A 13,260-nucleotide genomic window follows, 5' to 3' on the forward strand; every position below is an offset into this window, starting at 1 on the left:
ATCTCAATTTCAGACATACCAGCCAGAGGGTAAATTATGAGACAGGTGGAGAAGAAAGAGCTCTATCCTTTGCAAACACAATAGGTTTGTTTCTGAGTTTATTCAGGCTGCTATAACAAAATACCATAGACTGGGTGGCTTATAAACCACAGAAATTTATTTCTCACAGCTCTGAAGTCTGTGAAGTCCAAGATCAAGGCACCAGTAGATTCAATGTCAGATGGAGACCTGCTTCCTAGTTTACTGATGGTCATCTTCTCATCTTCTGTCTGTGGCCTCACATGGTGGAAGGGGCAAGTGAGATCTGCGGGCTCCCTTTTATAAAGGTACTAATTCCATTCATGAGGGCTCCACCCTCATAATCTAATCACCTCCCAAAGGCCCCACCTCCTAATACCATCACATTGGGGATCAAGTTTCAACACATGAATGGGGGAGACATAAACTTTCACTCTATAGCAGTTTGCTAGTGGGCTCTAGGATGCCTAAAGTTGGAGGCGGGTCATCTTTGTGATTCAGGGTAGGAAAGATTTCTAGGCAATACCAATCTTTCAGCAACAATAATATAGCCACCCAGAAGCCTAACCATCATAATTCATCAACTCTAACAAATAATTGTGTGAAGTGGAGGACAGGGAGACTACATTTAAGAATATCAATAATCTGGTGACTCTTTACCTTCCCAACTTTCAAGCAAATGTTTTCCCCGACAGTTCTAATATGTCATATTTATTCCAACTGGTCCAGCATCTTCAAGAGTTCCACCCGTGAGTAGGTGAGGACCACGACATCTAATAAACCCTTTGCCTCTCCACTCTAGTACTTTATGAAGCTTTTCCAAGGTCTACTACCTGAGCCTCTTATTTCATCTCACTACTTCTCTGATCACCTGTTTCTATTCTTACATTGTGCTTGGCCTCTCCACTTAGCTTAGATCCATTCTGTGCACACTGTGTTCAGCTTTGCCCCCAGCCACCAGATCAGATTGCTCCATGCTCTGCAGCCTCTGGGGATGTCCTGCTTCCTTGTATGCGCAGAGTAGCTCCTGGGACCCCTAATTCCCCACTTATCCAGGGCAAGAATTCAGATAATAGTCAACCCCTCCCCAGTTGCTCTCCCCTGCTCTGCCTGAACTGCTCGCCAATCAAAGTAGTCACTTTCTCACAGACTTGGCTGCACGTTATAGCAGGACATGTGGGCTGCTCATCCCTAACTCGACTTTCTTACAGAAACACTGGCTAGCCTACGGTCCCTCCAAGAGAGAAAGAGAGAAAGCTAGTAAGAAAGAAAAAGGGGCAGCCCCTCACATTTAGAACTTGACCTGGCACTCACATGTAAACACTGCTATTCTCCTACTAGAGATAACTCACAGAATACCAACCTCAGACAAGGCTTCTCTGAGATCACGAGAAAATGAGACAAAGCAAGGCCACATCATAATTGTGTCTAAGCAAGGACAAAACCAAGGTCACTGTGCCATGCACAACACACTGAATACCCCCATCTCTGGGCCAGAATGAGTGACCGCAACTTCTTTCTTTACCAGGTACAGTGCTATCCTCATTCTGGCCTCCTCTCCTGAGAGATCAGATTTATTAAGATACCCAAGTACAGAGCTACTCCCACTTTCTGACAGCATCAAACCCTTACTTCCTTAGACTTTCCTCCAAATCACTCAACTAAACCCCAGCTCCTATCATAGGTTCTTTCAAAGACCCTCTTACTGAGCTGCTCTCTGGTTCCCCTGGGTCTGTGCTCTCCCTCAATACAGTGAGTGATAAAGCCATTCTCCTTAACTGCAGGTTTGCTCCGGGTGGCCTTCGGTTGAAGGACACTGACATTAACATGAATTGGCCCTTCCTATATGCCAGGCACTGTACCAGGTGATGTAGATAAAGGGACAAACAGGACATGGCCTTATTAAATCCTTACAGCTACTCTGTGAGATGGATTTTATCTTCCTCACTATGCAGAGGAGGAAACTGAGGCCCGAGGTCACACAACTAGGAAGCAGTAGGGTCAGGATGGATTTACCAGTCTGTGGGTTCCCAAAGCTCCTAGCCTTCCCCTAATCTGGAGCAGCGTTGTTTAGTTTTTTTCCATCACTTGGAAATGATGCCATAACAGGAGTAGACCTCACCCACCATATCCAGGAGCAGCAAAGAGGAAAAACAAACAGGGCTGGCCAGTAAAACAGAACAGACAAGAATAGACTGGAAATAGAATGATGACAAAACTAAGTAAACTTGTTAGAGGCCAAGAGACACAGTTCTTGAGCCAAATGGCCTAAAAGTCTGTACGGATTTGAGAATGAAATAGAGTTCCATTATTTTCAGGCAATTTGCAATATCTCAGTTAATAAAAACAAAAAACAAAGAGAGTAAATGGATTGGCTCATGATGAACCGATCTGAAGGAACAAAGATACACCAGAAGCTGCAAATATTTTGGGCGGTAAGCAGAGCAGGGGAATCAATGCTGCCAGGGTAATGAGAGCAAATGAAAGGATGAGAAATAGAGAAAATAAAAATAGCAAGGAAAAAAGCCATCATTATCATTGGGTTATTGAACCAGCACTCCCTTGGGAAGGGCAGAAGGCAAATCTTGGGCACAATTTCAGCCTGATGGTGTATTGTTGGGAGTCGCCGTACGCTGGCAGGGGACCATCTGTGTGAGCCTCGCTGGCGTTTCTGCCTCTGGGGTCGAGGATCCTGCAGTCTGAATTCATTTTCTCTTGGCAAAATGGATTTGTCCGCTCCTGCGAGCAGAGACAGAGCAGGAGAGAGGGCCCAGAAAGCTTATTGCGTGTCACATCGCTCTTGAAAATCACATTTTTATGAGTGTAAATGAATCAGAAACATATGGATGAAATTTCCTGGCTGGATGTGAGCAGCCTCGTACCCCAAGCAGTGCCCTCAGAACGGATGCTTGGAATGTCAATGCTGGTGCCAGAATCCCGGGTGGAAAGGTCAGGCAGGAGCCCCCCTCCACCCTGGGACCCCACGCCCACCCTCGGACCCCACCCCTCCAGCACAGACCCCTGCAGCACAGCCTCCTCGTGGATCTCACCAGACCTGCAAGAGATTTTCCCATGCCAGACCATTTCCCATTCCCCAACCAGCTCATTCTCTTCTAATAACGAAGGTTGAGAGTGTGTGTGCACATATACAAGCACATGAGTACACGCATGTTTCTACTCCCCCAATACATGTTGTGAACGAAGAGGCCAGGATGCACAAAAAGTTGCAAAATGATGATGTCTATTTCTGTTTAGATGATGAAATCTTCCTACAGAAAAAGTAACTTCTTAAATAGATAAATACTAGCACTAGATAGACGAGCAATTGCAGAAAAATTCAGCCACGTGGTTGTGGCATAAAATTCCTGGATATGAATGGAGAGCATTTATTGAACTACTAACTACCGTTTAAAGCCCTGAGAAGAGACATCAATCTTCCAGAGTTTTGAATCTGGCTTTGTGTTCAGCACCTACATTTTCAGCCAGAGCAAAAGCACAACCAAGACTGGTGTTGTTTTCCTCATGTATGTATGTAGAAGTCAAAAGTCATCATGACTGGGATGAAAATATACACAGATGCCTCTGTCAACACAATGTCTGGAAACCTCTATGGACGTAACATGGGCGAGTAAGTAAGTGTGGGCTTTGATGCCAGCAGCACAACGGCTGAACCGTAGCTTTGCCTTTTGCTAGCTGTTTGACACTGGGCCAGTCACTCAATCTCTCTGAGCAGTTCCCTTATGCATAAAATCTTGAGCATTAAAACCTATATACATATATATATATATATATACACACACACACATGCACACGTACATATATATATCTCAGACCCTGAACATAAAAGTCTAACAAATGATAGCTATCATCAGAATGAAAAGTTTCTCATTTATGTTTTAAAACTAGACCTTCAGAATCATCCAGATTTTGAGCTGAATTATTGACACATGTCTTAAACTCAGGTGTAGTCCCAGATGAGAGCCCAGTTTCTCATTCTCTGTTCTTCAGCCCACATCCTCACCTTGGCCACCAAACTGGGCAGTTCAAAGTAGTGATGTCCGACTGTCCCAGGCACATTTGGGGAGTTTGCTCTGGTTTTGCTCTGGCCGGTGGCTGCGCCAGCCACATGAGGTCAGCGCCTTAGCTGCTTGCCTGTTGTCTGCATTTTGCTCTTACGAACCTCCAGCTGCCTGTGAACACACCACTCTAGACACGCCTTCCCAGTGGGTCCAAGCCCCGTACCTCTGCCATTATTTCTCAGGGAGCAATAAAGTTGGAAAGCTTTTCTCGAGTCACTTGACACTTCCTGTCCTGCCAGAGGACTGTAGCAAGCTCGGCTTGACCCTGACGCAGTTCCTCCGCCCTAATTTTTGTTTGCTTACCAAATAAAATCCAAATTCTTTGTCTTACCACAGTCTCACTCCTGCCTCCCTCATCAGCTCCCTTCCAAGATCCTTTCAACTCTGGCCAGAGAGGTTTACTCATCCTTCTCCAACCACATCCGTCTCATACCTAGCCCTGTGCCTCTCCCTGGGCTGTTTTCTCCCCTACTCTCCTCTGCTGGATATTTGACTAAGTTCCAGCCCTCCTTGATGACCTCAACCCCCGCCTCCCTCAGTCTCATATTCTCCACCTTCAAAACAGGGAGCCTTCCCAGCCTGCTCCAACCCATGTGGTCTTCCCTTCCTCTGGCTGCTCCAGCACATCCCGCATGTGGATGGCAATGCCAGTGCACAGCCGAGTGTGCAGAGCCTGGTATGGTCAGAGAGTTCCTGTGCACATTCTAGCTCCCACTCTGGGTGTAAGCCCCTTGAGGGCAGGAACTATGCCTCCTTGTACAGGCTCTGTAATGGACAGTTCATCAATATTGTACTACCAGAAAGACAGACTAGAGGGGTTGGAGGTTGACATGAAATAGAATTTTATTGATAAAAAAGTTGTTTACTTACTGTTTTAATGTATCATCTATTCTTTACTTCTTACCATTTTATTCTCTAGAAACAATTTGGCCCTTCGAATCCCTGTCAGGCAAGGACAAACTGCAAGTCCCCAGCTCTGACTGAGATGGGGGACTTGAATGGAAGCGCCACACCCACTAAGAAGCATCATCGAATGTCCCATCAGAAAAGTGCTTCTTCTCTTCCTTTGCCCTCCCCTGCCAGACAGTAGTCCCGGGTCAGCTGCAAAACTGCAGGGTCCAAGGGGTCCTCCTCCGAACTGTAGGGCTCGGGCCTCCTAAAGGGAGAGAGGAGAGCGGAATCCTGAAACAGAGACTAGGGAGGGCTCTGGGTGGGGACAGCCTGTGTGAAATCCCACTGGGAGATGCATGCGCCCTGTATCCACGTTATATTGTGGTTGCAACCCTGGTCCATCATCTGCTTGGGGTGGACAATAAGCCATTTAAACTGAAAATACAAGCATAAAATGATTGTATTTTGCAGACCATTCCTAGAACATGATCTAAAGCAAGTCATTTAATCTTTCTATGTCTCAATTTACCTACAAAGATGAGAATTGCACCTACCTCATAAGATAATTGTGAAAGTTATCTCAAAAAAAAAAATGTGGTACATTCATGCAGTGGAATATTATTCAGCCATAAAAAAGAACGAAGTACTGATACGTGCTACTGAGACATACATGGATGAACCTTGGAAACACTATGCTAGTGAAAGAAGCCAGATGCAAAGGCTACATATTACATGATTCCATTTATGTGAAACGTTCAAAATCAGTAAATCCATAGAGACAAAAAATAGATTAGTAGATGTCAGAGGCTAGGGAGATGGAGGAAAGGGCAATGACTACTAATGGATATGGGGTTTCTTTTTGGGGAGATGATAATGTTGTGGAATCATAGAGTTGTGATGGTTGCACAACCCGGTGAACATATCAAAAAAACACTGAATTGTACACGGTTTTTTTTAGGAAGATTAGCCCTGAGCTAACATCTGCTGCCAATCCTCCTCTTTTTGCTGAGGAAGACTGGCCCTGAGCTAACATCCATGCCCATCTTCCTCTACATTATATGTGGGACGCCTACCTCAGTATGGCTTGACCAGCAGTGCCATGTCCACACCCGGGATCCGAACCGACAAGCCCCAGGCGGCTGAAGTGGAACGTGTGCACTTAACCGCTGTGCCACCAGACTGGCCCTGAATTGTACACTTTTAAAGGGTAAATTTTATGGCATGTGAATTATATCTGAATTGTTTTAAGTGTGAGAAGACAATATAGACAATCTGTTTGGCACAGAGCCTGGCAGATAGATATACAAGCTCAGCAACTACTGTAGTGATTAGGTTAAGGATTATCAGACAGATAAAAGAAAAAAGCTAAATGTGGGATTAAACTTTGGTTCTTCCATTCATTAGCTATGCTGAGTGACCTTGGGGAAGTTATTTCAATTTTCTTAGATTCTGCTTTTGCAAAGGTTAATTGGGGGCCATAACATGCATCTCACTGGGAGTGTTAGGTAACATATATAAAGCTCATTCACACAGAGCTTGGGATGATATAGACGCTCAATAAGCCATAATCCTCTCCCTCTTTATTTCCTACTAAACCTCATTCCTATAGTAATTCTCAGAGCACAGCTGGAGCTGACCAGGAGTTGGGGTTCCATGCCTGGAACTAATGAGAACCCAGCAGGGATGCTGGGTGGGACCATGCAGAGTGCTTCCGCAGAGAGCCCCAAAACAGAATTACCAGAAAGGCAAGCAAGAATGCAGTCAGGAAGGGAAGCTGGAGGTCAGCGCTGAGGACGCAGGTCCAGGAACTGAGTCAGCAGAGTCTGACTCTGGGTGTGGCCGCAGAGTAAGTCAAGGGGTCAGGGACCAAGCAAACAAGATCTGGGAGCCAAGACAAACTGTCAGGATAAAGGCCATGAAAAAGGCAATGGTGTTGGGGCCCAAGGCAAGGCCAGACCTATTTATTTAAAAGATACTAAACTAGATTGGACCTAAGACCAATATCTGTTATCCCCAACTAGTCAGTTAATCATTCTCCCTGTTGTAGAAACCTATGGAAAGGGAGGGTCTGGAGAGGAGAGGGGGAGGGGAGAAGGGGTTCTTGGGACCTGGACGTGATCAATCATCACCACCTCTCCCCGCACGATGCTGTAGAGTGTGCGGCAGCTGGGGGTGGGAAATCCTTTCTTGAAAATTCTTCATCTCCTTATCCCACAGTCCAACAATCCTGCCAAAATGTTGCCACAGGATAAATTTAAGAACAAAATGCAGTGATTTGTTAGATGCACAATTTCTGAGATGGGAGGCTTTTGCTCAAGAGTTGAAATGGTTGCATTGACAAATGTTGGTGTCCACTGCTGCCAGCTGTCTGGTGGCGGGGGGGGGGGGGGGGGGGCGGGGGGGGAAGGGAGAGAATTTGATCCCGTGAAGAAATTCCTCCTGGCTGTCTCTTAATCTATTCTATGATCAATACTAACACTGTCAAAATACTTAAACTCTCCTTCCTTATTGTCACCCATGTATGTATGAATTCATTACCAAGGCCAGATGCAGAACAATAAAGGGTGTGTGAGATAAAGCAAGGGCAGATTAGTTTATTAGAATCCATAAGGAAGGTACCTGGTCAGCATAATAAACAATACCAGGCACCCACCCTGCAAGCAGTGGGAGGGATGCAGTTTTTCCTCCTTCTCTTCCACAGAGATAGCTCCATTTCCATACAGGCCAGTGATCCAAGGGCAGAGGCACATATGTTTTTGCTTAGAGCCTGTATCTCCAGTGATGTCCAGGCTGTTTTTCGGGGACTTGGCCAACACAACTTAGTAGAGTTTGGGCTGGCAACAGCAGACATTCTGCATTTCAATAACTTCTCCTTTCGGGACAGCACACTGTGCCACAAGTCAGAGGCTGAGGTCTGGAGCCCACTGGGAATGCAACTACAGTCACGCATCACTTAATAACAGGGATACATTCTGAGGATTTCATTGTCATGTGAACCACATAGAGTGTACTTACACAAACCTAGCCTACTACACACAATCTTATGGGGCCATCATGGTATATGTGGTCTGTCATTGACTGAAGCATTGTTATACGGTGCATGACTACAACAAAGAGTCTTGAAAGCTTTTGGCTGCTAGGAGGATGCTAGGGTTCTCATTAGATGGGCTCCACATCCTGATTTGCAAATTCACCCACTCCCTGATACACATACCCACTTACTTATACAAATTTAGGTCCACAGACATGTGCACATCCATGTGCATATCCCATGTGCATATGCATCTCACACACTCACACATACACACATAAGTACCCTTGTGCACACACAGTTGAAAATATACCACACACACACATACACATTGTTGATTTGTACGGGCACACTCATACAAACCCACAGATGCACATGTGCATGTGCACACACACACACACTCCCTTCACGCATGCAGACATGTAGTTCCTCATATCCATGGCAGGGATTCTAAGACAATCTTGTGGTGCCAAAATTATAGCCATATTTATAGTCTTCCAGACGATTGAACCCCACTATAGAAGTGACATTTTTTAGGAGATATAATGAAAACAATTACAGCGTTTGCTCTAACACAAGAAGTCTATAAATCACTGTGCCTGCCTCCCCAACAAAAGGAAGAAACAAAGCATTGTTAAGAACATAACTGAAATGTGACCAGGTATTAACGTCAGACAGACCTTAGAGCAGAAACACCAAGGCACGATATTAACACAAGCCAGTAAATAAATAAAGGCTGATTTAGCCACCAGCAACTTCTGAAACCATTCTGATTTGAGGTGAATGAGAACCCCAGGGTGGTTTTCCCATTTGTCAACCCACACACATTTCGTGGCTTTCAAATAAGGACAGATTTCCTGAGTTCCTTTCGGTTTGGGAATATTATTTCTGCTAATGGCATTTTTAAAGGTCCAATCAGGCCATTTGCTTGCACAAGAAATGTAATGGAAACGAGTAGCATCTTTTTTCTTGTCATTTTCCAGTTTGGCAAAACCACATCTTGGAAGTAGAGTAGAAATTTTGGCGGCAGTTTGCCTCAGACCCCAAACCAGATATACAGACAATCAGACAAATTGTTTAATGGGGTTATATTTGTTCCTAAACAGTTGGCAATAGGAGTTACGATTTTCTTAGACTCAACCCAAATAAGCATTGACTCTTCCCTCCCTCCCCATCCTGCATGGGACCTCCCACTGCCCATCTCAAACTCTAATAAACAAATCCCTTTCTTACACCGTCATCCTCAGAGAAACGTGAAGCGAGTTGTTCTGGAGTTGAGTTCACAGACGCTCTCTCAGGGCCACAACACTGTGCTGGGAGAACTGGAAATCCTGTGGCCAGAGAAACTGGAGTGGGAGGAGATTAGGGGTGAGTTGGGATGAGGGGGGGAAGTTGGACAAAAACTCTTGAGTCTGAGAAGTCAGAGCCCTGGGTGCTGCCTGGAATTCCAGAATGGGGAAAGAGATCTCAGCTGCTTTCATATGGAAATTGGCCTGGAAACGGACTTTGTCTCTGGGTGGAACTGAAGCCAAGACCAAGTTCAGTGAACCTAACACACCGTTCAATCAACTATTGAAACCCAGGAGAAGAGGAGGCAGGAAAGGGAGGGCAGAGGGTCGAAGAGGCTCAGCTTTCATTTGGACTTTGTTGTGGAGGTGGCGGAAAGGAGGAATTATACACTGGAAACAGCTTGAAGGCAAAACCCTGTCTATCCAGAGGACGTACTCAGCTGGGCTTCAAGTGAAAGAAGAGAAGGGGGAAGATGGAAATAAAGGAAAGCAAGCAAGCAAAGCAAGAGAAAGAAAGGAAAGAAGGAAGGAAGGTAAACAAAGCAATGAGATGCAGACACATAAGACGATGAGTGTAACAGGAAGAAGGAAGGAACTTGAACTTGCCTATACCCTACCAAGATTCCCCCCACCCTCCACCTTAGAAAAAGGCTTTCAGAGACGGGAAGATTCTTAAAGCAGACACAGACTGGACCTTGAAGGCTTAGTTTTGGACTTGTTCTTAGTTTGTTTTGTTTTTATTGAATCTTTAAAGTTAAAGAAGCATCTACTCTTTGAAAAAAAAAGCTAATATAGTTTCTTCCTAGATACTTTTTTGGGGACCAGTTTCCTGTCTTTTGTTCTTGATTTATTATTGCCTTTATTTGTTCTCCCCTATTTGGTTCATTTTATTCTTATTTTAAAAGAACAGCTCCAAAGACCCTTCTATTTTCATGGAAATTGCTCAGTAGTAACAATTTCAGATAGCTTCCAAAAGAATAATCCTCAGGCTGGCTGTTTCACCCAAGATGCTTTGCAGCATTTCACATAACAATTTACTAATTAATGACAAATTAAATGGAATTTGGTAAGAAGAATCAGAGGTTAGAGTACTAGTGTATATTGTGTGTAAAAAGGTATGCAAATAACTTCAGCCCATTTGTGGTTCATCAGTGGGAAATAATAGCTATTCTACTGGAAAATTTCAAATGCAGGAGGGCTGCCGCACAGAAGCAGAATTTGGAAATTATTCATCGTTTTAATTTTTTAACAGTTTCTTAGATTAGACACTGTTCCTTCATTTTAGAGGCACAATGAACTTAGTCTTTTTGTTTTAACAACTTTAAAATCATAGAAATTCGGCTATATTTTGCTGCTTATATTAATTGCATATTAGGAGGCAAGAAGCAATGTTGGGAAATCAGCAACTGGAGTTTTCATCTTTCAGAGCAGAAAAAGAGGCACTGACTCGATTCTTCTAGAGCAGGCGTTGGCAAATACAGCTTGCAGACCAAATCCAGTTTGTCTGCTTTTGTAAATAAAGTTTCCCCAGAACACAACCACACTCATTCATCTACATACTGTCTATGCCGGCTTTCACCCACCGTGGCAGGGTTGCAACAGAAATCTTGTGGCCCATAAAGCTTAAAATATTTACAATCGTGCCCTTTACGGAAAAATTTGCCAATCCCTGTCCTAGAGGGTAGAGTTGGAGAGAGGACACTTATCATAAAGAGAGAATAAAGGTTTTAACTGAGAAAATATTGAAATTATTTTAACGTGTCCTGCCACTACTTAAAGCCCACAAATGGTCATTATCAATCCAGCTGTCACACAATTTGCCAAATGTTCTTTTTTGCTCAATGTGCATTCAGGGGTGCTCTTTCTTTAGCCCGTTCTGTACCTCAATGAGCAGGCCACTCACCTCAGGGAAACACTGGTAGTTCCTAATAAGAAAGGCTTTGCAAACAGTGAAATGTGTCCGCTCTCTGTGGAAATTCTGGGTGAACACAGAAGGTTTCCTACATGAAATAGGATCATTGCTTTGGACATATGTCAATTAATTTCTTTTTATTGTTTCTAATTTTGAGAGTGAGACAAAATATTTTTACCTGTCCTTATTTTTCATCTTCAATTTATCTTCTTTTCAATATTAATGTCTAAAAGATATTCAGGACCATAAAAATTTCTTATTACATTTAATGTTCTTCCTTGGGATATAGAGTGCTACAACCGTGCATCAGTTCAACTCCTGAACATTCCATTTGTGTTGATGGGGGCAGAAACAAAGGCCAAGACAGAATACCCCTCACATGCCCACAACTTGGTATCACCCAATGGCATATCACAGCATGACCAAATATCAGCTTAAAGCAACAAATTTTAAGGAAACTTAACTGATCGTTATTTTTCCTCATTAGTAGATTATGCATTTGAAATGCCTGGCTGCTCCAGCACCATCTCTGTCTGCCAGCACAGTCTCAGCCCCTTTTGTCCTGGAGCTTACAATCTCTAAAATACATCAGTGTGCATGGTAAACCTGGTGGTTTAGGAGGAGAACTGGACTAAGCATTTGCAGTTTGACTGACTGTGAGCAAATAATATGACCTGAAGACTCCATGTTAGAGGAGGAAACGGGATTGGTTCAGCATGTCCAAATTTGGTATCTGTGTCACCTCTTCATGATCATTTCAACAACTAATACTGAGCACCAACTGTGCCCCAGCACTGTGCTAGGTGTTGGGTAAGCAGCTGAGAAAAAATTGATATGACCCTGCCCTCGGGAAGGTTGCCATTTTATGACTGTTGTGTGAGAAGGGGGTGAGGAAGGTTAATGAAAAATAAATACACACACAAATATATGATGACAAATTATGACCTTTGCAATGAAGAGACATTAGTGGAGGGGATTCTACTTTAGGCAGGGAAGGTCTCTCTGAGGAAGGGACATTAAAGGTGAATCCTGAAGAACGACCAGCTAGAAAAACACTGATTGGGTGGAGGAGCATTTCAAATAGACTGTGCAACGTGGGGAAAGGTGCTGAGACTGGAAAGAGCTTTGCACAGAGAGTAACTGTAGTAAGACCTGCACCCACGGCAGACAGTGCTAATCGATCACAGCCCTCTTTTCTGTTGAAAATAGACAAACCCCAGAATTCTCAACACAGCATTCCAGGCAGCCACTACTAATCAATTGGAGTTGATAAACGAAGAAATCTTTTTGTCATCCCTGAACCACATGGTTCCAGAAGGTCCTTCTAGCCCTGAAATTTTATGATACTCTGATTCTCATTTTACTCAGTATTTGAATACTACTCTTGGTCTGAACATCTTTCGTGTACCTGTTTTCTTCCAACTTAATGAATTCCTGGAGATAATGAGGCTTCTCTCTCCTCCCATTCCTTTCAGTTCCTACAGGCAAAGCCTATTTCTACACCTATATTCTAAAGGGTCTTCAAATTCCCTTTCCCCGGTGGAGTCTCACCCATGTGTATGACTTAGCTATTGCTATTTAACCAACCATATCAAAACCTAGTGACTTGATAACAACTTTCCTTTCCCCAAGCTTCTATTGGTTGGCTGGTCAGTTCTTACTCCCACAGCAACATTCAGTTGGGGGCTGGGTTCAGCCCTAGGCTTTTGGGAGGGCAGAGATGACTCAGCCTCTCTCTCTGCTTGGTCCTTCACCCTCGCATCTTCCTAGCATGGCAGTCTTGGAGCAGGGTCATGAGAGGGAGAAGCAGAAAGCGCAGGGCCCCTTAAGGCATAGTTTCAGAAGCCCGATCACATCACTGCTTCCACATTCTATTAGTCAAAGCAAGTTCACAAGGCCAGTCCATAGTCAAGAGCACTCCTTTGTTACGGGAGGGGCATCAAAGACACATTGTAAAGGGCCCTGCATACAGGAAAGGGGAGAATTTGGGGCCATTTTTTATCCAGCCCAACAAAACCTTATTTCAAAATTGTTGAATTA

The sequence above is a fragment of the Equus quagga genome, chromosome 4 (genome assembly GCF_021613505.1).
Source record: "Equus quagga isolate Etosha38 chromosome 4, UCLA_HA_Equagga_1.0, whole genome shotgun sequence".
Lineage (NCBI taxonomy): Eukaryota > Metazoa > Chordata > Mammalia > Perissodactyla > Equidae > Equus > Equus quagga.